Here is a 25676-nt window from a genome sequence, read left to right on the forward strand (position 1 = left end):
TTCAACGCTCACTCCACAGCATGGGGTTGTCCAACCACCGATCGCTACGGCAATGATATAGTCAATATGGTCGAACATTATAATTTAGTCATCCTGAATGATCATTCCCCTACATTGGTTCCTTCACCGAATCGGCAGAAATCGGCAGTTGACCTCACTATTGCCAACCCCTCTTTATCCTTGTCCACCAACTGGTCCGTCCTTACTGATTCTGGGGGTTCCAACCACTTTCCCATTTTGATCACAATAGAGACTTCTCCTCCACTTCATCAGCAGAAAGTGTCAACAGGAAAATGGAACTGCTCTAAAGCAAATTGGCCAGTATTTACACCCAATATGGATGAAGAGATATTATGCCTTCCACTGCAAAATCCTAGTGGTTTCAGCTACAACCTCTATATCTCCGCTATGGAGAAAGCTGCATCCGATTCGATTCCCCTGAAGAAAGTTGGATCTATACACACGGGAAAACCAGCTGTCTGGTGGACCCCAGACTGCTCTCGAGCTGTTGCACGACGACGGACAGCGCTTCGGCAATACCGGGAACAACCCACTTTTGAGAGGTACCAGCAATGTCTGCACACTACAGCTCAAGTAAGGAGATTTTTGAAAGAAAGGAAAAGACACAGCTGGAAGGAATTCTGTGCATCATTAGATAGGAATGCCAACATCTCCGACGTCTGGAACAAAATCAAAGCCTTCCGCCACAAAGATCATAGTCCACGATCCCATACGATCTCACCAGCCTGTATAGAGGGATTCTTTGACAAAATAGCTCCACCGTTTGTTGATTCTCAATCCCTTCAGTTCAACACGAACCCGAGTACTCATTTTTATGCTCTCCCTTCACATTGGCTGAGCTGCAAAATGCAATAAAACAGTCCTCCAGTACTGCACCAGGTTTTGATAATATTTGTTACCCGATGCTGGCCCATTTATCAATCCATGCTCTACAGTGGCTGCTTCGGATCATAAACGAAATATGGTCTCAAGGAGAATTTCCATTATCCTGGCTAACACAGATTGTGATACCCATCTTCAAATTCGGAAAGGAACCAGAGGATCCGAACGCTTACCGTCCTATCGCCTTGTCTTCATGTATACTGAAAACCCTCGAGCGTATGATTAAACTTCGACTCGAATGGTGGCTAGAATTTCACAATCTTCTACCACGAACTCAGAATAGTTTTCGAAAAGGAAGAAGTACCTATGATAGTCATGCACTGCTCACTACGGACATATATAAGACATTTGCTTCGAACAGTTATATGCTTGCCCTTTTTCTGGATATTTCTGCTGCATACGACAATGTTGATATCTCAAGATTATTATCTAAATTGATGGACCTCGGCCTTCCTCATCCGCTCATCAAGGGCATTTACAATCTTCTACACACCAGATGGATATATGTGCGTTATCATGACAAACTACTTGGACCACGGAAAGTCTCACAAGGTCTCCCTCAAGGTGCTGTGCTTAGTCCCCTGCTCTACACCATTTACACCAGTGATCTAGAGACCATATTTTCACCCAGGATTAAAATATTACAATATGCTGACGATGTGTGTGTATATACTAGTGCAAGCTCTCTCCAGACTGTAGAAGCCCACATGGCTTTAGCTGTATATCAATTAGACCATTGGCTCCTTGAAAATAATTTATCCCTATCGCCTTCCAAGTCTCAAGTAGTGATATTTACGCGAAAATACCTGAGAGTCCTACCCTTAACCTTGAACTTGGGTCCTTACAACATCAGAGTCAAACCTCAGGCAAGGTTTTTAGGTCTCACATATGACACTCGACTGACATGGTCGCCACATATATCTGAGCTTACACCAAAACTGGAAAGATCTATGAATATTCTTCGTGCTCTCACCCGAACATGGTGGGGGGCTGATCCCTGTGTTCTCCTTCTCCTATATCGCAGTTTGATCCGATCCAAAATGGATTATGGGAGTATGTTTTATCATAACGGAAGCAAAATCGCTTTGCGCAAGCTGGACAGAATACAATATAGCTGTGTCAGAACCTGCATTGGAGCAATGGCTTCGACCCCAACAAATGCGTTGTTACTAGAGTGCGTCGAACCTCCTCTTGCTGTACGTCGACAATATTTAGCAGACAAATTTGTATTATCCAGGATGTACAACAATGAACCACCAATCTGCAGCAGTCTGGATGATTTAGAAACAGTTATGAGAGAACACGGACACCGAAAATGGATGAAAAATATATGCCTTCTGAACAGTCTTCAGTTTCTACGCCCCATACTTCCATCGTCAACACCCCACAAGTCTTGCCTTGCTTTTGAGATTCCGTACTCCTACTTATTGTTTTCTGTTCCAATACATCTTTTTACAACAGACTTACTTCCTCTAACCACAGTTCAGTCTTACTTTGTGGAATATACTCAAAGACAGTGGCCCAATGCTCTTCAAATCTTCACTGATGGCTCAAAAATACCCTCACCACCTGCAGTGGGATGCGCTTTTTACTGTCCCGCAACTGAAGAATCTCGTTTATTCACTTTACCAAATGACTGGTCTATTTTTACAGCAGAAGCTGTCGCTATTTCCGAAGCTCTAGCATACAGTTTAAGAGTTAAACCTTCTGCAGTTCTTATAATTACTGACTCCCTCAGTGTCTTGAAGACTTTACAGTCACCTGCTACATACAAACTAACGGTTCATCAAATTCAGATCATTCAGAGAATTCGACAACTTACTCGCCTCAATATTGCTGTACACTTTCTTTGGATACCTAGTCATAAAGGTATCAAACACAACGAGTATGTTGACCGGCTCGCTAGAGCAGCAACGCATTTGGGCGAACGGTTACATTCACCAGTGTCTATTCGAGACTACGTGCCACGTATCAAGCAGCGTTCCTGGACGCAAATTGAAGAAGAATGGTATATTACAAAAGGGCAACGGGGAAAACAATACGCTGCAGTCCAACCATACCCTCCTCACTCACCTTGGTTCTCCAAATGGAATGCTTGTCGCCGATACATCACTTCTCTTATTCGCATGAGGTTCAACCACGGCAGTTTTGCAAATCATCTCTATCGGATAGGAGTCCTAAACTCGCCCTACTGTTCCTGTGTCCGCCAAGCAATCGCTGACCTCAACCACATCTTCTTCTCGTGCCATCTTTATAATGTACAGCAGGAAAAATTTATAACAACTTTACTTTCATTGAACTTCCAACTACCACTCAACATCCAGTGCATTTTATCATCCCAACAACCAGAAGCGTATAATGCAATCGCCTTATTCTTAAAAGACACCGATTTAAGATTATAAAGTTTGATGTGATACTACTTCAGAAAAACTACGTAAACATACTACAGTTGCAGTGTCCCAATTTCTTCTTTTTTTTCTCTTCGTATGTGTATGCGCGCATTCTGTACGGGCTCGGAACGTAATACCATTATAATACTATGGAAGATTCATAGGTGTATATGTATTCTAAGTGTATATTTAATGTATATGCTTTGTTATCTAATGTACATCTAGCTGGCTGTTTGGTCTAGCACCTAAAGCCAATAAATTAATTTTAAAAAAATCCCTGTCTGCCTCGGCCCTTGTTTGGAGCCATTTCTGATAAGCCTTCTTTTTACGTTTACAGGCTGCTCTCACTTCATCATTCCACCAAGATGTTCGCCTTCTCCCATCTTTACACACAGTTGTTCCTAGGCATTCCCTTGCTGTTTCTACTACAGCATCCCTGTATGTCACCCATTCACTTTCTATATCCTGAACCTGCTTACTGTCTACTGTTCGAAACTTCTCACTAATCATATCCATGTACTTCTAATTTCCTCGTCCTGGAGATTTTCTACCCTTATTCGTTTGCAGACAGATTTCACTTTCTCTACCCTAGGCCTAGAGATACTTAGTTCACTACAGATCAGATAATGGTCTGTATCATCGAAAAATCCCCGAAAAACTCGTACATTCCTAAAAGATTTCCTGAATTCAAAGTCTGTTAAGATATAGTCTATTATGGATCTGGTACCCCTAGCCTCCCATGTGTAGCGGTGAATAGCCTTATGCTTGAAGAATGTATTCGTAACAGCTAAACCCATACTAGCACAGAAGTCAAGCAAACGCTTCCCATTCCCATTAGCTTCCATATCTTCCCCACATTTTCCAATCACCCTTTCGTATCCTTCAGTTCTATTCCCAACTCTCGCATTGAAATCGCCCATTAGCACTATTCTATCCTTGCCGCTGTTCCTGACCACGATGTCACTCAATGCTTCATAAAACTTGTCAACTTCATCCTCATCTGCACCCTCACATGGTGAATACACGGACACAATTCTTGTCCTAATTCCTCCCACTGACAAATCTACCCACATCATTCGCTCACTTACGTGCCTAACAGAAACTATGTTGCGTGCAATGGTATTCCTGATAAAGAGCCCTACCCCAGACTCTGCCCTTCTCTTTCTAACACCCGTCAAGTACACTTTATAATCTCCTATCTCTTCCTCCTTATCTCCCCTTACCCGAATATCACTTACTCCTAGCACATCCAGATGCATCCTCTTTGCTGACTCAGCAAGTTCTACCTTCTTTCTTCCATAAGCCCCATTAATATTGATAGCTCCCCATCGAATTCCATTTCGTTCGCCAGTACAGTTAGTTCGTTAGTACAGTAGTTCTTGCAAATTTCATTTCTGTTGTGCTTAGTTTAGTGACATGATGAGCCGTATCCTCCCGGCCCATAATAATAATTGGAATATTATTTGACCAAATATGTGAAATTTATTCATTAAAGTTACAGTCTAACATGTTAAAGCATCGTACCCCAAGATAGTTGATACCGGATGTTGAGCAAGACAGTAAGTCGCTGGATGTTGCTTCATATTTCCGTACGACCGTGAGAAAAGATAGCGTACCCAAGCGCTGGCAAGGATCGACACGTGTATTAGATGCTGACCAAGCAAGATATTTCAGCCAATGGGAACTTAGGGATTTGGCAAACATGGAGGCTACACCGCGCCAAATCTTAATTCCAGGATGACCAACGTGCTCTGTGGATAAAGTTAGTTTCTGTAGATAATCGGGTTTCCACAGTTTCTGAAGTCAAATATATTTGGAAATGTATTATAAAAATTGGAGGAAGAAATTTGCTAGTGTTTGAGCTGTGTTCTGTAAATATATCATAATAAGTATTGTGTCATTATAGATGACGAACTCTCTGATTGGTGGGTGGTTCAGACACCCGGGAACCCCAATATTATTGGCGTCACCGAAGCCTCCTCAGTAACCCAAGCTCTGGAGAGCGTCATTCCGTGGTAAAAATTTGAACAGTGCGGATGCACCAACTCTGTATTTCCGTAGTGAAGATTTGAACAGTGCGGATGCATTAACTCTGTGACTGGTGTTATTCCAGTAATAGTAATTGGTTCTCACTGATACTTCAAATTGTGCAGTCGCAATATTTACTGTACTTGAGTAAATGAAATAGTATAATTTTGACAGAGTTTACTTTTAAATTGATAAAGACGGCGTAGTGACCGCTGAGTAACAAGTGTAGTGGAAACGTGCTATTGTTTCACTATTTCGCGACGGGCGCGTATTCGCGCGGAACTTCCGTACTGAACCGTGGGCTGCTTTTTAAACTGTATTTTTACCCTTTAAGTGAAATGTGTTATATATATGTGAATCAGTGTGTTTAGCTGATCTGGTAAAGAGAAGGGTATTTCGGCTCGCAGCAAAGCAGCGAAGATATTATCAACTATATTTTCTGTGTTCCAGTGAATTATTTTCCAGCAAGATGATGGATACGCCTGCAGAGGAAGGAAGTGTATTCACACATGTTAATGATGTGATTAACATGGAGTAGATCCCTAAATGAGTGGGGATGTAAGCTGCTATCCTGGTATCCCGAGAGTCATGTAAAGTAAGACGCATGTATTATTTATGGCATGATATGTAAGTTATGTTAAGGTACTAGGGCAGTGTAGATAGAATTTTTGTTTTCATTCAAAATGTAAGCCTGACGGCATGTCTTTGTTTAATTTTGTTATTATGATAGATTCGGATACGAGATTAATTCATGTTTATTTTATTTTCATTTTGCTTTATGAGTAGATGTTTGGGAAAATGAGGGATTGGTAGGATTAGTTGTTGTTTATTTGTGTATATTACTTAGCGTAGGATATTCCGAGTTTTCCTTATTTATAGGCTAGAAGGGCTAGATCGACAGGTTCATTTTTGTATTACGTCAAACACGTATTAATTCATTTTATTTCGGTTAATCAGAGAGACGGGTATAGCTATTTTGCATGATGCATGGTTTTACAGAAGCTGCCAGAAGGAGCTGCAGAACGTCGTTGTTAAAATAAGATCTTTGAAGTTAAGTAGGATTCTGTTTGCCTGGTGGTCTGCCAAGGACTCGAACTGTGTCTCATTATGTGGAAAGGCCAGTGGGATTCATGAGGAACATTGAGTTAATAATTGCATGCTGAATTACAATGTATTGGTGCAGGCCGATTGTATGCCTGACAAGATAAAGAGTATTGAGCAGATGTGTGTGCCTGCCTAGTGTCTTCTGAGTATATTGTGATCAGAATGGACAGTGTTAATTCCAGACTATTGAGTCTGATGTTGTTAAATGGCCCAAGCATGCTAAGAAGGAATGAATATACGTGAGTTTCCGTGTAGTTGATGAAAGGCGTTATCTCATGACAAGCTGATTCCTGGCCTGTGTTTATCGGTATGTGTGAAAGAGACAGTATTTCCTTGTGGCGGCCTCGGGAGACAAAATCCAATTTTTAGCATAGTGGAGTTCAATATTTCTTTACAGCTCGTAATCTACCCGGAAGTACATGACGGATGACCGCGCTGTGGAGCGCTCAAACGCAGCAGAAGGAGGCAATGTTGCCCATTGCTTTCTTCATGATATCAAGGGTTATTTATGTTTTTCCCTTACAGGATGGTTTTACATTATTATTTTGTGATTGTATACCTTGTCTCGTTGTTTTTAAAGGGAACAGCCCGAGTGCTGAAGTATTGTTGGTTTATCTAGTTCTGTCTAGATCTTTTGCTGTGAACCGGGATTCACATTAGAATCAGTGTAGCATTTAAGACTTTACTCGATATCCGATATATATATATATATATATATATGTTTAGTTTGACTATTTGAAGTGTTGTAAATATAGTGTAGGATTTGCCCCTAGTATTTTGCATACTTACATAGCGTCCATTGCTTCTTAATTATTTTTCTTTCCGTCGTAATTTTTCTTTATTATGTAACTTTTATTTTACGGAAATAGTTTGACGACTCTCGGGAGTAACTTAACTTTGTAACCGTATCGTTGGGATGCGATAGTGTGAAACTCCATACGGAAATACCACATGGCAGTGTTTGCGTACACTTGTTGCCATACAACATAAACATTGGACTATAAGAAGAAATTCAGTCTTGATTTATATTAATGTTCTTTGTTGAACTTGTTTTGTTAATGTCAAATTTGTATAATCATTCAAATTACGTTTCTAATTTCGACTTATTTAATACTTTGAGTTCATTTTGTTTTTATATATTATTATTTTTTGATTCAATTATTTTCATGTGATTTGATCGGGGATATTTATTAATAAATCCATCTTACCCCCTATGATTGTTTCTCATTCGTGTTATACCTCCATTTCCTGTCATTGATTGCTATTTTAGTGTAGAACTTCGACTTTTTATCCTGACCCAATCGACAACCAACCCACTCTCTGCCCAACCCTGAGTTAGTCGGATGTTCATACAGGAATGGAGGCATCGTCCTAGAGGGTATTTACCCCTGGGTACGGTACAATACGGTACGGTTCCGTAATTAGGATACGTCTGAAAGTAGTTTAACATTACTGTAGTGTACTGTACAGTAGTATACGAGTAATATCCTTTTAGAATTCAGTGTGATTATTTTATTATTGTAAAATATTTGTGTAGTACTGGTGTAGTAGAAGTATCCGTAGAAACTCGTACTAAAATACCGTTGTTGTAATTAGAATAGGCTTAATTGCAGTTTGGAATTGTGTAGTTCTTGTGTAGGCTATTACTTTCGATATTCAGTAATTAACAGCAGTTTTTATCCTGTCAGGGGTTGTAGGATAAAAAAATAGAGCACGACTAAGTAGTATTGTAGTATAGTCGTATATTAATTACCTTATTGTTGTGTACTATCCCCGACAATATATCCCTCCGTTCATTTATTTTTTGCAAATAAGTTATTTTATTTTTTAATTTCATTTTCCCCCAAGTAAAGAATGGCTAAGGAGCGCGAGTGTAGTTTCTGTGGGTGTGGCGAGGCAATGAGGGGTATGAGGGAGGAGTTGGAAAGTTTGAGGGAGATAATTAGGATTCTCACAGAAGACAGGAAGGAAGATAGGACTCCCTCAAACAGCGTACAGGTTACAGTAGGTGTACAAGAGGGAGGGGAAGGCAAGGGAGGCGTTGTAGAAGACAGGTGGTCTAATGTTCTAAGGGGAAGGAGATTGCAGGCTAAGAGCTCTATTCAGGATCAGAATTCAGGACAGGTGTCTGTGCAAAATCGGTACGAGTCATTCCAGGTAGAACAACAGAGGGAAGATGAGGGACAGGGAACTGTTGCTGAGATGTGTGGGAGTAGGAGGAAGGGAAAAGGTAGGAAAGGAAAATGTAGAGTAGATGATAGGAAAAGACAGGTGGAACAGGGTCATGGGAAGGAGAAAAGGGAGGAGGAAGTAGCTTCTGCAGTTATCAGGAAAGATAGGGCTGACCAGGAGGGGAGGGGATCAAACGAGGTGGGTAGGGTTGAGGCTCTGGTCATGGGAGATTCCATCGTTAGACACGTGGGGAAAGTGTATGGAGGAAAGGGTACCAGGGTAGAGTGTTATCCGGGAATTAGGTTGAGGCAGATGTTGAGGAAAGTAGAAGAGAGGGAGGAGGGGAAGGAGAAGGTGGTAGTGTTTCACGTTGGTACCAACAACGTAAGGCAAGCTGATATAAGTACCAACATAGTTGGAGATGTGTGGGATCTGGTAAATGCAGCACGGGTGAAGTTTAAGAAAGCGGAGATTGTTATTAGTGGAATACTGTGTAGAAGGGATACTGACTGGAGGGTGATTGGGGATTTAAATGAGACTATGGAGTGGGTATGTGGGAAACTGGGAGTGAAATTTCTAGATCCAAATGGGTGGGTAGGAGATAGGGATCTGCGCTCAGATGGCCTTCATTTAAACCGCAGTGGTACGTATAAGTTAGGAAATTTGTTTGGAAGGGTAATAGGGAGGTACATTCAGGGAAACGGGATGGCCTAGGGAGCGGTGATAAGGGAACAGGGAACTGGAAATCAAGTAGGGATGACATAAAATTGTTAGTGTTGAACTGTAGAAGTATTGTAAGGAAAGGAATAGAATTAAGTAATTTAATAGATATATATTCACCAGATATTGTAATAGGAGTTGAATCATGGCTGAGAAATGATATAATGGATGCAGAAATTTTCTCACGGCACAGGAGTGTGTATCGTAGAGATAGGATAGGAAGGGTGGGAGGCGGAGTGTTCATTCTGGTGAAAGAAGAATTTGTAAGCTACGAAAAAGTTAAAGATGAGACACATGAAATTCTAGGTGTAAGGCTCATTTCTAAAGATAATAGGCAACTTGATATATTTGGAGTGTACAGATCGGGAAAGGGTAGCACTGACGCGGATTCAGAATTATTTGATAGGATAGTCAGCTATGTGGGAAACGACATGGAAAGAAATGTGATTGTAGCGGGAGATCTGAATTTGCCAGATGTCAATTGGGAAGGAAATGCGAACGACAGAAAGCATGACCAACAAATGGCAAATAAGTTAATATGGGAAGGACAGCTGATTCAGAAAGTGATGGAACCAACCAGAGGGAAAAATATCCTGGATGTCGTGCTGATAAAACCAGATGAGCTCTATAGGGAAACTGAAGTAATAGATGGTATTAGTGATCATGAAGCTGTTTTTGTGGTAGTTAAAAATAAATGTGATAGAAAGGAAGGTGTTAAAAGTAGGACGGTTAGGCAGTACCACATGGCTGATAAAGCAGGCATGAGGCAGTTTCTAAAAAGTAGCTATGATCGGTGGAAAACGGTAAATATAAATGTAAACAGACTCTGGGATGGGTTTAAAGCAATTGTTGAGGAATGTGAAAACAGGTTTGTACCATTAAGGGTGGTAAGGAATCGTAAAGACCCACCTTATTATAATAGAGAAATAAAGAGACTAAGAAGGAGGTGCAGACTGGAAAGAAATAGAGTTAGAAATGGCTGTGGAAGTAAGGAGAAATTGAAGGAACTTACTAGAAAATTGAATCTAGCAAAGAAGGCAGCTAAGGATAATATGATGGCAAGCATAATTGGCAGTCATACGAATTTTAGTGAAAAATGGAAGGGTATGTATAGGTATTTTAAGGCAGAAACAGGTTCCAAGAAGGACATTCCAGGAATAATTAATGAACAAGGGGTGTGTGTATGTGAGGATCTTCAAAAGGCAGAAGTATTCAGTCAGCAGTGTGTAAAGATTGTTGGTTACAAGGATGATGTCGAGATAGAGGAGGAGACTAAGGCCAAAGAAGTAATAAAATTTACATATGATAACAATGACATTTACAATAAGATACAAAAGTTAAAAACTAGAAAAGCGACTGGAATTGATCAGATTTCTGGGGATATACTAAAGACAATGGGTTGGGATATAGTACCATATCTGAAGTACTTATTTGATTTTTGTTTGGTCGGAGGAGCTATACCAGATGAATGGAGAGTTGCTATAGTTGCCCCTGTGTATAAAGGAAAGGGTGATAGACATAAAGCTGAAAATTACAGGCCAGTAAGTTTGACATGCATTGTATGTAAGCTTTGGGAAGGCATTCTTTCTGATTATATTAGACATGTTTGTGAAATTAATGACTGGTTCGATAGAAGGCAATTCGGTTTTAGGAAAGGTTATTCCACTGAAGCTCAACTTGTAGGATTCCAGCAAGATATAGCAGATATCTTGGATTCAGGAGGTCAATGGACTGTATTGCGATTGACATGTCTAAAGCATTTGATAGGGTGGATCATGGGAGACTACTGGCAAAAATGAGTGCAGTTGGACTAGACAAAAGAGTGACTGAATGGTTACTATATTTCTAGAAAATAGATCTCAGAGAATTAGAGTAGGTGAAGCTTCATCTGACCCTGTAATAATTAAGAGGGGAATTCCTCAAGGCAGTGTTATCGGACCTTTATGTTTTCTTATATATATAAATGATATGAGTAAAGGAGTGGAATCGGAGGTAAGGCTTTTTGCGGATGATGTTATTCTCTATAGAGTGATTAATAAGTTACAAGATTGTGAGCAACTGCAACGTGACCTCGAAAATGTTGTGAGATGGACAGCAGGCAATGGTATGTTGATAAACGGGGTTAAAAGTCAGGTTGTGAGTTTTACAAGTAGGAAAAGTCCTCTCAGTTTTAATTACTGCGTTGATGGGGTGAAAGTTCCTTTTGGGGATCATTGTTAGTATCTAGGTGTTAATATAAGGAAAGATCTTCATTGGGGTAATCACATAAATGGGATTGTAAATATAGGGTACAGATCTCTGCACATGGTTATGAGGGTGTTTAGGGGTTGTAGTAAGGATGTAAAGGAGAGGGCATATAAGTCTCTGGTAAGACCCCAACTAGAGTATGGTTCCAGTGTATGGGACCCTCACCAGGATTACCTGATTCAAGAACTGGAAAAAATCCAAAGAAAAGCAGCTCGATTTGTTCTGGGCGATTTCCGACAAAAGAGTAGCGTTACAAAAATGTTGCAATGTTTGGGTTGGGAAGAATTGAGAGAAAGAAGAAGAGCTGCTCGACTAAGTGGTATGTTCCGGGCTGTCTGCGGAGAGATGGCGTGGAATGGCATTAGTAGACGAATAAGTTTGAATGGCGTTTATAAAAGTAGGAAAGATCACAATATGAAGATAAAGTTGGAATTCAAGAGGACAAACTGGGGCAAATATTCATTTATAGGAAGGGGAGTTAGGGATTGGAATAACTTACCAAGAGAGATGTTCAATAAATTTCCAATTTCTTTGAAATCATTTAGGAAAAGGCTAGGAAAACAACAAATAGGGAATCTGCCACCTGGGCGACTGCCCTAAATGCAGATCAGTATTGATTGATTGATTGATTGATTGATTGCCAAGTTGTTTCCAAGGAGTCCCTCGCCTGTCAAATGGGAGTGGGACTCCATTACTCCCATAGGTCCGAGGCTTGCTTAAAGTGTTCTGAGCTCGGTAAATTCATGAAGCAGGATGCTGCCCTACTTGCACATAGTCCAAGTGAGGATCTCTCCTTTAACGGGTTATGGACCACCGGTGAATTGTGTAGTCCTAGCCGCCTGAGCACAAGGAGGGCCACGACTCAGAATATGTCCGAGATGCCCACTCCCATTCCATAGCAACTGGTATCCCGACTCTCAGGACCACTTACTAGGCCACTCAGCCGTTGCCCATGGTTCACGAACTAGGACGTGACTACAGTAACCCACAAACATGAACCCACTTTAATTCAATTTTAATTTAATTTAATAAATATGGTATACAGCAGGGCACGAATATCCCCAATCACAGTATACCTACACAGATACATGACATTGTTTTAAAAAATGATAATGTCACCTTTGATTGACGATAATAATAATAATAATAATAATAATAATAATAATAATAATAATAATAATAATAACATGAATGGAGAATAAATAACACTGTGAAATGAACATTAGATTTCTTAAAGTCCGAAGGAAGGCTGTCGTCTCGCAAAAGAAATACACATGTAGGCCTATAGAAACAAGCGGGGTAGCGTCAGCGTTGCCCTTATTTTTATACAAACTCAAGCGAAACAAGGGGGAAGCACCGATTTTTCCTGGGCCACCTGGACGTTTTTGATGAACATGGCTTACGCTGTCTTGCTCCTGATCAGCCACCACTAGCAGAAGCGCCAAAATAACGCTATGAAGTATCTAACACACACACAGACATCTGTCCTGCCTTCTAAACTAATAACCGTTTCAGCGTTATTTGCCAGACTTCCTCAGTTCAAGTTTTCTTTTTTGTTTTTTTTTTACCGGGCGAGTTGGCCGTGCGGGAGATAGTGGCTTCGAACCCCACTGTCGGCAGCCCTGAAGATAGTTTTCTGTGGTTTCCCATTTCACACCAGGCAAATGCTGGGGCTGTACCTTCATTAAGGCCACGGCCGCTTCCTTCCCTGTCCCATCGTCGCCATAAGACCTATCTGTGTCGGTGCGACGTAAAGCAACTAGCAAAAAAAAAAAAAAAAAAAAGGTATTTATTCTGGGCGTCGACCTATGAAGATCTTTTGCGCCTACTTTGTACCTGCGTGTATTTGAAAATTGCGGAAGTGTAAAGTGTTGAATGTGAGGAAAGGAAGATTAAGGACGACACAAACACCCAATCCCCAGGCCAGGAATATTAATCATGTACAATTAAAAAACTACTGACCTGGCCGGAAATCGAACCCGGGGCCGCCAGGTGACAGGCGGACGCGTTGCCCCCTACACCGCGGGGCCGGACCTCAGTTCTAGTAACAACTGAATTGCGAGTTTCGTATTAGCCGTGATGGTCTGGAGTGAAATAATCCACAGCCCATTTCCAGTCATTCGATTGGGATAGGAATGGAATGAATGAAGCCGCCATCTAGCGGCGAGGATAGGAACTGTGCCGGCTGCCGAAGCCTGTCTCACTCCTCTGGGGCAATGATTAATGACTGACAGATGAAATGATACCGGAGAGTGTTTCTGGGATGAAAGATGACAGGGAAAACTGGAGTTCCCGGAGATAAACCTGTCCCGCCTCCGTTTTGTCCAGCACAAATCTCGCATGGACTAACCGGGATTTGAACTACGGAACTCAGTGGTAAGAGGCTGGCGCGCTGCCGTCTGAGCCAAGGAGGCTCTACCTACATACTGGAGCATTATCTTCTTCTTCTTCTTCTTCTTTATCTGCTTACCCTCCAGGGTTGGTTTTTCCCTCGGACTCAGCGAGGGATCCCACCTCTACCGCCTCAAGGGCAGTGTCCTGGAGCGTGAGACATGGGGCCGAGGGAATACAACTGGGGAGGATGACCAGTACCTCGCCCAGGTGGCCTCATGTGCTATGCTGAACAGGGGCCTCGGTGGGGGATGGGAAGATTGGAAGGGATAGACAAGGAAGAGGGAAGAAAGCGGCCGTGGCCTTAAGTTAGGTACCATCCCGGTATTTGCCTGGAGGAGAAGTGGGAAACCACGGAAAACCACTTCCAGGATGGCTGAGGTGGGAATCGAACAGAAATACACGGAGATGATGACCTCGATGTCTCAAGCCAGCAGTAACAACAAATTCATACACCGTCAGCCATTAACTATGACATTGAATCTTGAGTTAGTAATTTGTAGTAATGCTTCTCTTACACTCAAACATCACCTTCACAAACATGTTTCAAAGTAAAGATAAAATAATCACTAAAACAGGGCAACGACCATGACCAAAATCATCAGCGTACCGTTTCTCTTCCCCAAATGATATTCGGAACTGTCAGAAGAAGTAATATTAATATCCAAAACGTTGGATTTCTCTAACAACCCTGGTTGTAGGAAATAAACTACGTTCACTTGATCTGAATACTTCAAACATTGCAACAATGTATCTCTACAAATTCAGCACTCGTCATGTTGAATTGTCTCATTCTTTATTATAAATTACACCTTCTCGGGAACATTTCATAGTACAAAAACTGTGCCACAATTCAATCTCTGCGATAGCTCACACGATAATCGTGAAAAATATCCGTGTTGATTCCATATTGGTTCTGTATCGAATGCAAAACTTGAAAAATGGTTTTAATCAGTTGTGACACTATTGACAGTTTTAACTAGCCACTGAGTTTCATCAAGTCATATAAATCTTTCAACAACAAAATAATAATACTAATAATACATACAAGTGGTTAGTGTGATTAGCTGCCACCCCCGAAGGTACGGATTCGATTCCCGGCTCTGCCACGAAATTTGAAAAGTGTTACGAGGGCTGGAACGGGGTCCACTCAGCCTCGGGAGGTCAACTGAGTAGAGGTGGGTTCAATTCCCACCTCAGCCATCCTCGAAGTGGTTTTCCGTGGTTTCCCACTTCTGCTCCAGGCAAATGCCGGGATGGTACCTCACTTAAGGCCACGGCCGCTTCCTTCCCTCTTCCTTGTCTATCCCTTCCGATCTTCCCATCCCTCCACAAGGCCCCTGTTCAGCATAGCAGGTGAGGCCGCCTGGGCGAGGTACTGGTCATTCTCCCTAGTTGTATTCCCGACCCAAAGTCTGAAACTCCAGGACACTGCCCTTGAGGCGGCAGAGGTGGGATCCCTCGCCGAGTCCGAGGCAAAAGCCAACCCTGGAGGGTAAACACATTAAGATAGAAGATAATACATACATACATACATACATACATACATACATACATACATACATACATACATACATACATACATACATACATACATACATACATACATACATACATACATACATACATACATACATACATATTCATTATAGACCGTTATGCCTTTCAGTGTTCAGTCTGCAAGCCTCTTTGAATTTACTAATCGCCACCAAAATCCTCTATTTGTAACTAGTTCTATGGCCTCGTTTAGTTCTATATCGTATCTCTTAACTTTAAATCGTTAGAAACTGAGTCTAACGATCGTCGTCTTGGTCTCCCTCTACCCATCTTACCCTCCATAACAGAGTCCATTGTTGTCCTAGGTAACCTATCCTTCTCCATTCGCCTCACATAGCCCCACCACAGAAACAGATGTATGCGTACAGCTTCATCCATCGAGTTCATTCCTAACTTAGCCTTTATCTCCTCATCCCGAATACCCTCCTGCCATTGTTCCCACCTGTTTGTACCAGCAATCATTCTCGCTGTATTCATACTGCTAGTACTACTACTACTAATCATCATCATCATCATCATCATCATCATCGCGCAATGACCGATACACTCACTTGCATATGTACTTGTAAGTCTAGATTTCCAGCGTAGGCTGAAAATAAAAGTGAAGTGAAGTGAGGGTTTCGGCCATATTCTCGGAGATGTGTTTGACCAAGTATTATAAGATTGAACATTCGATTTCGGTGTTGTTATGATAACTATTTATTCAAGAACAGATGTAAGATTTCAGAGCAACGTGGATAATAACAATCCATTTAAAAAAGTCTTTGTTGGAAGATAACACCGATGTTTCATTGTAAGTAAGATGGCGACTACTGTGTGTGAGTCTGTGATATCCGTAGTAGATAATGGTGTAAGATGCAGTGAAAAATGTGGCAAATGCAGAAGAGTAGTTAAAAATTGGATTCTATGTCGTAAGTGTGATGAATGGTACCATTTTCGTTGTGCAAATATTGTAAATAGGACTGATATTGAAGAAAGTGAGTGGCTGTGTCCCGAGTGTAAACAAACCGATAGTGAGGCAGAACAACAAGAAAGAGAGACATATGAAACTATAATTAAGATTTTAGGAGTGCTACAAGAAGATTTATGCGCTCTGAAACATGAAAATGAAAGCTTAAAGGACAGAATAAAGAAACTGGAAGGTAAAGAAGACATTGGAGAAGAAAGATCGCCGTGGACGGAAGTGACGCGTAGCCATTTTAGGCCTAATGTTAAACATATGGGAGAAACTACGTACAACTTAAAACCGGGAAAAAACTCTTTGCAGTGCCAAAATAGATTTCAGTTACTTCAGCAAGTTCCAGAAGAAGACATACCAAGTTTTCCAAATAATTTTAAATCCAGTGGAGGTAACGTACAGAAGAAGAAAACCAACCGAAAGTCAAGATCGCCAAAGATTCATCTCTACGCAGACAGTCAAGGGCGGGGTATGGCAGAAGGCATCAAGGATGAGCTGCAGAATCCAGAAACTGAGGTTTTAGGACTAATAAAACCAGGTGCCAAAACTGAAGACGTCCTTTCAAGTTGTGATCCTGTGTTAGAGAAGGACAATTATGTGGTAATTGTGAGTGGAACAAATGACATTGCTGCAAATGAAGGTGAGGAACTAATTATGACTCTCAGAGGTAAGATTTCCAAACTACATGACTCAAAAGTAATTGTAGTTAATGTGCCACCTAGGTATGACCTTTTAGAGGACTCATGTGTGAACAAAGCTGTACATGATGTAAATATAATAATCAAGAGATTATGTAAGAGTTTTAGAAATGTCTATGTAGTAGATACTTTAGGTCTTGGCAGGCAAATGTTTACTAGGCATGGGTTACATCTGAATGGTAATGGAAAAGCAAATCTCTGTAGACAAATTGCTACAATTATCAACAGAGATTTGCAAACTAATCTGTACTTAAGAAAACCCATACCACTAAACTGGCACATACAGGGAAACTTGCCAGAAAACCCAGACCCTTAAATCAAGATCTATGTACAAGGATCTGGGTTCCAGGGACGTTCTCAACTCATGAGTCAAACGTTACCCAATTGCAACAGTCAAGTTTTAGGGAGGAAGGAGGTCTGAGATTGCTCTTGGTAAACTGTCAGAGTGTAGTAAATAAACAATTAAAATTCGGTACGGTACATTGATGGAATCTTATGAGACTGATGTGGTGATAGGAGTAGAATCATGGTTGAGAGAAGGGGTGGGTAATAGAGAAGTATTTCCAGAAGGGTACACAGTCTATCGTAGAGACCGAGAAGATAAAAAGGGAGGGGGGTGTGTTTATTCTGGTGAAGGAAACTTATTGTTCACATGAATGGTTTACCGATGAAAGGGATGAAATATTAGGGATAAAATTAGTTTGTCATAATATGAAGGAGGTGGGAATTATAGGAACATACAGGCCTGGAAGAGAGGAAAGAGACATGGAAATATTTGAGAAAATAATAGATTATACTCATAAAAACAATAATAATGATATGGTAATTGTTCTATACAGTAACAAATCATTTACTTTAACACAATTTATTCATACAATTCAACACCATCTTCAAAACTATATGCAAGGAAACTACATAACAACATAGAACAAAAGACTGTCTTTCTTATGCTTGAAATCGATTAGTCGCCAAAGGTATAACTTGTGTTCTCCACATTCTCCCACCTTGCAAAAGCAGTTTTGCAACACATCGACAACAGAAAATTTATACTCTTACACTTCACTCATAGATGTGAACCACTATAAGTCTAGTTTCTTGAGTGGTCGAACAGCTCTACCACAGCGAGTCTTGAATGCACTCCTGTTTTCACTCCTGGAGTCACTACTGGCAACATCTTCGTTGTTTACTGTTTCTCCTGTTCGGTATTGTGAAGCATTGGTAAAATCTTTCTTCTCAAGACAGTTTATCTCTAGAAGATAAAGTCTTTGTACTGGACGAAGTAAGACACCAGTTGCTGTCTTAATCCTGCCCAGACAAGTCACATTGTCTCTTCCAGGTAACAGCTCCACCACTCTTCCTAAGGACCAGTTGATTCGCTTCTTGTCGTTGCTCTCCACCAACACGATGTCTCCAACTTGGAGGGATCCCCGTTGCTTTTGGCTCCGTGATTGAAGAAATCCCAAGTATTCTTTTTTGAAGCGCTTTGTAAGGCTCTCTCGAACAGCTTGTAGATAACGCCATCTGTCATTCAAACTGCAAGATTGAACTTGGTCCAAGTCGGTTACATCATTACCCTCTAGATTCTGTAGGAACATGGAAGGGCGTAGTGGCTTCAGTTCATCATCTTCAGAAACATAAGTTAGAGGTCGGTTGTTCATCAAATTCTCACAATCGCACAAAAGAGTGCACATTTCTTCATAATTTAGACAAGCCTTGCCCAAATTACGGCGTAGCAAATCCTTTAAAATCCGAATAAGTCTCTCCCAGAATCCTCCCCACCAGGCTGCCGTGGGAGGGTTCAGCTTCCAGGTAATTTTCAGAAGACCACATGTCTTCTCTATTTCAGTCCAGTCCAATTGTTCCAGCGCCTTACGCAGTCCTGTGAAATTCGTCCCATTGTCAGAATAAATGGTATTCACTCTTCCTCTTCTTGCCACAATTCTGCGTAGAGCTTGGACATAAGCTACCGTGCTAAGTGAAGTGATCAACTCTAGATGCACAGCCCGATAAACCGCACAAGTGAAAATAACAATCCATCCCTTTTCTGCACCTCGTAGAAATACAGGGCCTGCTAGGTCTGTACCAGTGATCTGGAAAGTACTCGATGCTTTAATTCGATCCTCTGGTAATGAAGGGAAAGGTACTTCCAAAGCTTTAGCAGAGTTACGACGACAGATCACACATCTCCGAACAACTGCTGCCACCGTTCTTCTTCCTCTAAGAATCCAAAACCTTTGGCGCAACAAAACAAGTAGCGTATGTGTCCCAGCATGATTATGAAAATAATGAAACTGTTCAATCATCCTTTCAACCATTACATGTCTTGATGGAAGTACAATTGGATAGGTATATTCTGGAGTGTCGTCAGAATCAACAACTCTTGATTTCATGCGAAGAATTCCTTCGTTATCTGTGAACACCTGCAGATTCTTCAAATGCTCCTTTCTTTCTTCTTCATAAAGAGTTTCACTCTGGATAAGGAAGAACAGCTTCTTCTCAGCATAGAGAAATTCTTCACTACCAATTTCTTTAGATACATGATCCCTATGATTACACTGCCTGAATCTCAAAATCCAAGCAATAGTTCTAACGATTTTAGTGTATCCAGAGAATCGTGAGCTTAGTTGCAGTAACATCGTTCTCACAAGAGTGATCTTGGCAGTTACAACTGTTTTTCTTCTTTCCCTGTTGACTTCTTCCCATACTGGTTCAGGACGGTTAGAGACCCATTCTTCCTCTTTACTTTTAAGCCAAGAGGGGCCCTCCCACCATCGGGATCTCCAAAGTTGTGCAGGTGAACATCCTCTAGACAGCAGGTCTGCTGGATTGAGACCGCCCGGAACGTGCCTCCATGAATCAGCCTTACTATACTCGTGAATCTCCTTTACCCGATTCTCTACAAACACAGACCAATGTCCTTTGTTTTCTATCCAGGATAAGACTACTGTTGAATCGGACCAAAACACTGTGTGTATACTATCCCTATGTAGGCATCGTAGGCTCAACCGAGACATCCTAACTCCAAGGAGCGCACCCATCAGTTCGAGACGAGGTAGTGTTAGTTCCTTGAGAGGTGCCACTCTCGATTTAGCCATCAGAAGGCTCAGTTTGATTTCATTTTCATCTTCTGTCCTCAGAAATATACAACAACCAAACGCCCGTTTGCTGGCGTCAACAAATACATGCAATGAGCTGTTGTCATGCAGGAAAATCCTTCTAGGTATCCGGCAGTCATGTAGGTATTGTAACTGCTGGTTCCATTGATGGAATTCTTCACAAATATCTTCTGGTAAAACCTCATCCCATCCTATCTTCTTTTGCCATGTCTTCTGTAGAACGAGTTTGGGAATAAGGGTTACTGGGGCCGAAAATCCAACCGGATCAAATATTTTCTGTACACTGGAGAGTACCAACCTTCGGGTTACCAAACCTGTAGTTGGGTTGAAGTTGCATCCAAGTTCATCTACGTCACAATACCATCGAAGTCCTAAGACATTTTCAGTTGTGCCAACATTACTATCTGAGGAATTCACCCATCCCCTCAAATTGAAACCTGCAGAGGACATTAACTCTTGTGCCTTTAAAATAAATGGCCCAACCTCTTCTTTTGAAACAACTCCAGTAAGACAGTTGTCCACATAAAATGCATGTTTCAATTTATTAGCTACTTCCTTCAAATGAGTTGGAGCACCATCCAGAAGGTGGTTCAGTACTGAAACCAATAAAAAGGGACTGGAACAGACCCCAAAAACCACCCTACAATGTCTAAAAGTGGCGACCTTTCCCTTATCCCACCAAAGAAAACGAAGCATATCTCTATCTTCAGGATCAATTATAATCTGCAGGAAGGCCTTCTCTATATCAGCAATTAGACCTATAGGGTAGGATCGGAAATTGGTGAGTACGGATGGAACAAGGTCAATGAGGTTTGGTCCAGGTTCGAGGCACTTATTTAAAGAATTACCATTTCTGTCCTTGTTGGAAGCATCAAACACTGGCCTAATCTTTGTAGTACAACTGTCTTTCAGCACAGCTCGGTGAGGCAGATAATGCGTAGCTCCATCCGAAACCTCGTTTGCAACGCCTTCAATGATCCCCTTACTTTCCCATTCTTGAAACACTTCATCATAATCATGAAATTTCTGCATTCCTCGTAACTTTCTTGAAGTGTTCAACAATCGTTTCTCAGTAACTTCACGATTTGTTTCCAGAGAAGCACAACCGTCAATCCAAGGCAGTTTAACAATGTAGCGTCCAGATGCTTCTTCTCTCTTCACAGTCTTATCGAAGAACATCTTGACCTGTTGTTCCCTCTCTTCCTTTTTGATCTGCTCGCCAGGATCTTTTATACCCATAGCTTCAATTTCCCACAAATCCGCTAGTCTTGTTGATTGAGTCCATGTAAGTAAAGTGTAAGACGAGGCAGTTGGTGAGGTGGTCTCAGAAGGGCCCATAAGTGTCCACCCCAAACAAGTTCTCACAGCCACCAGATTCTTGTATACGTGCACAAAGTCTGGCGTGATTATCTGAGCCCAGACATCAGCTCCTAACAATACCTGTATTTCACTAGCATTGTTATCATCACACTGTCTAACATCAGTAAGTTCAACTCCCTTATCCTTCAGTAAATTAAACAAGTCAGCGTCAACTAGAGGAGCACTACCACAAATACAATCAGAACCTAACACAGTAGCCTCACATCTCCTTTCCTCGTTCATACCCAACAGGGTTATCTGATATGACTCGAAGCTAACAGGTGCTGTTTTCCTACCTCCAAATAATTCTTGACTTAGGGTTACCTTTCCGGTTTGTTTCAACTCTAATTTCTTAGCACAAGACTTCTTAATGTAGCTTTTCTGCGATCCACTGTCGCAAAGAACTCTCACTCTGTGAGTGGACCCACCAACAACTACCTTAGCAACTAAAGTCTGCAGATAGGTCACTTGTCTTTCATTACTACCTGCTATCATGCTAACTGTATTTGAAACTGAATCATCTTTAGGTTCATCTGAGGCTGTCTTCGCACACATCAAAGCGTAATGTTTCCCTCTGAAAAATGGACACTTCACAAACATCTTACACTTAGCACTGACATGTCCCTGTCGTAGACACCTAAAACAAGCTCCCTTTTTCTTTAACGTCCCTTGGCGTTCTTCTAGTGAACAATCAATAGCTACAGCACAGTCTTGAGAAGGATGTGTGGTTCTGCTACAAAACACGCAGGCTAGTTCTCTGTTGTTCTTGTTTCCCTTACTAACCGAAACATCCTCTACTGAAACTAAAGCAGCTGCTGAAGGCATTTCCTTCTTCTTAATCTTGATTTTATCATCTTGCTTAACACGATCTACCCTCTCCTTAGCTTCAAAAGAACCTTGCCTTAGCTTAAGTCGTTCATCCCCTTCAACCTCAGTCTTTAAGAAGGCTAACAGTTCTGTCAAGCAACAGTCAGGTTCCTTGGTAGACGTTTCTTTCGATACACGGTACCTGTCCCAGGTTTTAAACATAACCTCTGGTAAGGCACTCTCCACAAGGGGAAATAACATTGCTGCGTATTTCTCCTTTGTCACTCCTAATGAATCAAGCGCCCCCAACTGTCCTTCCAGACTGTCATACAGTTGTGCTATGGATCTTAAGCTGTCTTTCTTTAACACCAAGGATAAAAGTTCCCTAACATAGTATTCAATAAGTAACTCATCCTTCCCATACCTAGACTTCATCAAATCTATAGCCTTTTTATAGTTTTCCTTGGAAGGAGGAAAGTTTTCTACCAGTTTCTGAGCAGGTGAACCAGGTTCCATACATTGAATCAAATAAACAAATTTGTCTTCTTTAAGGCTGCCATCTTCATGTATTTTAGTAAATTGCGCCCAAAACCCATCAAACCTTTTGAGCTCTAGTTTCTGCATCTAGTAAGTTATTGAGACGAGTCGGTTCTTGTACTAATTGTGTAAATCCTCCCTCCCAAATTAACTTATTTGCCAGTTTCTGTTCATGGGCTTCACTTGCAGCTCCATTCCATTCAACTTCAGGCAAGTTTAGATCTCCCCCAATTATTACTGTGGAGAACACAAGTTATACCTTTGGCGACTAATCGATTTCAAGCATAAGAAAGACAGTCTTTTGTTCTATGTTGTTATGTAGTTTCCTTGCTTATAGTTTTGAAGATGGTGTTGAATTGTATGAATAAATTGTGTTAAAGTAAATGATTTGTTACTGTATAGAACATTTGGCGACCGTGACAGGACAACAGGCAATTTCAACATCAATATAAATTAGAAGAACGATGACCGAACGACGAGTATTACGCGGGGTGTTTACTCGCGAAGTGAATAAGCTTGAAGAACTACTGAATCTTGCCGATTGTGACCACATAGAAATTCGTAGCAGGTATGCTTCACTTGTGGAAAGATACGAGAAGTTAAAACGTATTGATGATGAAGTCTACAATAAACTGCTGCAAAGAGAAAACCTAGAGGACATCGTGCTTGAAACAGAGATCGACAATTGCAGTGAGTACGAAATTAAAATAATCGGTCCGTTACTTTTCTTAATATACGCAAATGATTTAGGGAACAATATAACATCGAAAATAAGATTGTATGCAGATGACATAATTGTTTATAGGGAAATAAATAACATTGAGGATTGCTCAGAATTACAAAGGGACATTGATAGTATCCAAGAATGGGTTGAAGAAAATAATATGAATATTAATGGAGGCAAATCAACTGTTACAACATTTACAAACAGGAGCTTTAAAACTGAATTTGAATATACTTTGGATGAGGTAGTTATTCCTAAAGATGGCAAGTGCAAATACTTAGGTGTGAGATTTGAAAGAAATTTGCACTGGAAGGGTCATGTTGATGACATTGTTGGGAAAGCATACAGATCGTTACATGTCATAATGAGGCTACTTAAAGGATGCAACAAAGAATTAAAAGAAAAAAGTTACTTAAGTATGGTTCGTCCATTATTGGAATATGCAAACAGTGTTTGGGATCCTCACCAAGAATACCTAATAAAAGAACTAGATGGTGTGCAGAGGAAAGCAGCAAGGTTTGTAACAGGGGATTTCAGGAGAAAGAGTAGTGTATCAGAAATGTTAAAGGAACTTGGTTGGGAACCTTTAAGTAAGAGAAGGGAGAAAACTAGACTTATAGGATTATATAGAACCTATACAGGAGAAGAAGCATGGAGAGATATCCGTGAGAGGCTTCAGTTGGAAAATAATTATATTGGTAGAACTGACTACAAGTACAAAATTAGAAGGAATTTTAGCAGAAGCGATTGGGGTAAATTTTCATTCATTGGGAAGGGCGTGAAGGAGTGGAACAGTTTACCAGGGGTAGTGTTTGATCCTTTTCCAAAATCTGTACAGATATTCAAGAAGAGAATAAACAACAACAGAGAAAATAAATGAAATGTTAGAGGGCATTCGACCAGTGCAGGATATTGTAAATAAAAAATTTGTGTGATTAAATTAATTCCATCCCCTGGTCTATGGAGTTTGGACAGCCCAAGTAGGGGACTGCCTGTAGGGGTGAAGTACAGTGGGGACTTCGAGGGCCCTGGGACCGCTACGGTAGCTGTGAAGGCCCTTCAGGAACTCTGAAAAGTGGTACCAAAAGGGGCTCTGGTTAAGACGCAGCAGGTCGTTATGCTACTTATGTTCCAAAATGGGTAAAATATAAATATGTAAATAAATTCAATGTTAATTTTAATCTTATACCAGTTGTATATTACTATTAGAAGTAATTTCACATACTGTATATGAGTTGACTATGTTTGTAAGATATTATAAGTAGAATTTTGTAAACAATATAAATTTATTAAGGATGATGTATGTGTTTAATAGAACAAATTATTAGCCTAAATTGTATAATATTGTATTCTAGGTAAATTTTCTTTGTCTCTTGTTAATTTAATATTTAGTGCTTGACAATAATGTATTTTAGTGTACCATTTGCCACCGAGGTAGACACCTCATTTGCAAATAAAGAGATTTTGATTTGATTTGATTTGAAGGGGCTCATGCATCTAGACTACCGACCATGTTTGGAATTCTGACTTCCAGTTTTCAAGGGAGACACTGAAGGATACGGCTATCCCACTCCACCCCTCTGACGAAGGAACTCGGCTGATTCATAATTATACATTCAGACGGTACGTCTCACTTTAGGTTGCTTCAGGGGATGAATAATTGGCAAATATATGTTCTTTACAACACCTCATCTTCAACTAGTACTGTTTCAAATGGAGGATAAGAGAAACTGGTCATCCTGCTTCATTTGTCTCGTGGCTTAGTATGAATCATTAGTACTCTACTACCTAGGGACCCTATCAATATCTCATACATGCATATGTCTAAAAAACATACATCTATATAATATAAAATAACATTTCCTGACTGACTGATTCATCATCGCCGGGCCAAAACTACTCGACGTACAGAAATGAAATTTTGGGGCTACATTTATATTACAATGTAGCTGCTCATTAAGGGGG

This window comes from Anabrus simplex, chromosome 1 (genome assembly GCF_040414725.1).
Source record: "Anabrus simplex isolate iqAnaSimp1 chromosome 1, ASM4041472v1, whole genome shotgun sequence".
NCBI classification, from domain to species: Eukaryota; Metazoa; Arthropoda; class Insecta; order Orthoptera; family Tettigoniidae; genus Anabrus; species Anabrus simplex.